The sequence below is a fragment of the Lupinus angustifolius genome, chromosome LG02, assembly GCF_001865875.1.
Source record: "Lupinus angustifolius cultivar Tanjil chromosome LG02, LupAngTanjil_v1.0, whole genome shotgun sequence".
NCBI classification, from domain to species: Eukaryota; Viridiplantae; Streptophyta; class Magnoliopsida; order Fabales; family Fabaceae; genus Lupinus; species Lupinus angustifolius.
Window position 1 is genome coordinate 20,442,144 of NC_032010.1, and position 1,971 is coordinate 20,444,114.

A 1,971-nucleotide genomic window follows, 5' to 3' on the forward strand; every position below is an offset into this window, starting at 1 on the left:
AAGAACAATTCAATGAATATACCTCTTTGTATTATTGATTCACTTGAAGTATCAAAGAATACAATTACAATTCTCAAATATACTAGACTTCTATTTATAGCATTCCTAACTAACTAACTCTTAACTAACTAGACTAATTAGGAAACTATTACAAAATCAATGCCAAATGCATAAACCAAAAGCTGAAATTATCAACAACAAAGATAAGGAATACCCTTGGTACACTACAAGAAATTTGCCATATACCTATGGACGAAAACCGTAGGTAAAAGATGAAAAACCGTATGTATAGCATAAAAAACTTTTACCTACAGACGTTTTTGTCCGTCGTATTTAAGTCGCTATACCTACAAATTTTCACCGTCACTATAGGTTTTAGTGACGACTGTCAAGAGCGTGGGTATAAACTTTGACCTATACCTTCAGATTTTATCCATCACTAAAGGTATTTATACCTACAGTTTTCTCTGTCACTGTATGTTTTAGTGATGCCAGTCATTATCATAGGTATAAGGCTTAAACTTATACCTTCAGTTTTTGTCCATCACTATAGATTAATATGATTTTCTTATACCTACAATTTTATTTCATTGGTATTGGTGATATTAAAAGAGTCATACATATATCGACAATTCCATTTCAACTTGTTTTAGTGACAGATCTTATTATGAAATCATAAAATGAATTTTAATGAAAAAATAAATATCTGAACACATCGTTATATTTAAAAGTAAAAAGTCATACAATCCGATGAATTACATGAGTTAAATATGTCGATCTAAAAATAATATAACTACATATATCACAATCATAAAAAGTCTTATAATCCTAAAAATTACACAATTTAGATGTCCATCTAAATAGATACAAATTGTGTTTCCAAAACAAAAATCACAAGGGTTCATTTCCCAGTTTGTTGCATAAAAAAGAAATTACTTGCTAATCCGCACCTGCAAAGAATAAAAAGGACATCAATGAATGAATAAAATAACCCAATGAAAAAACTCTATTAATGAAAAAGTGTTATACCATTTTCAATATCTTCATTACAATCTAAATTTGGAGAACCAAAAGAAGTTGGGGTAGTAGAAGAATCTTGAACCTATTGAAAACGAAAGCAAAAGAATACAAGTTAGTAAACTATTTTAGTGCGATATGTTTTTTCCTTAACTCAAAGTACCACATAGTTATATACTCACACAGTGAACTCAATAACAAATAGCCAATGCATATAAATCAGAATAGTCAACCCAGTAACAATTACCCAACACATATATATCAGCATACCATAGTGTTGCTTCCATGCATGAAAATTGAAGTTACTGAACTATATTAGACTATTTCATAAAAGAATAGATTAGGAATTAACTTTAGTAGATCTATTAAGTTATCTCAATCAGTTCACAAAATTGATACAAATATAACGTGAACTTTGAAAAATAAATTTGAGGGAAATATGGTACACCTGTTTTGCAGCTTCAATCATGTCATCAACATCTGCTCCAGAAAACCGACTTTGAATAAATGACATCATATTTGTCATCATACTTTCCATATGCTTAACCCTATTATGTAACTTTTGATTTTCTGACAAAGAAACCTTCACTTTTTTGATTTCGACATCTTTCCCATACAACGAACATGTCCTTTCTTATTAGGTCTTTTTACTTTGAAAAGTATGTCTTCCTTCCACGGAACACCACTTTGTGTGCCTATGTGAGATTGTCCATGCTCATCACTGTTGTATTTGTTCAATTATTCCTAAAAGAATAAATATATTACATATATCAATAAGAAGTTAATTCCATGAAATAGCATAAACAGTTGAAAAGGAAAACAAATCTTACAATCACTCTTGCGGCCTTTTCATTGACAATTGCTCCATCCTTACGAGTTCGTGTATCAATATATATCTCTTTACGATTAGGGAACAATCCTTTGGCTTTATGTTTATACAATGTAATGGAAAGT

General features: G+C 30.0%; 1 long non-coding RNA gene across 1 annotated transcript; it reads right to left on the reverse strand.

Annotated features, from left to right (window-relative positions):
- Positions 982-1,730, reverse strand: LOC109329210. Its single transcript, XR_002105528.1, has 2 exons — positions 1,466-1,730; positions 982-1,102 (listed from the first exon to the last, which is right to left on the reverse strand). It is a non-coding gene; the product is annotated as an uncharacterized LOC109329210 (long non-coding RNA).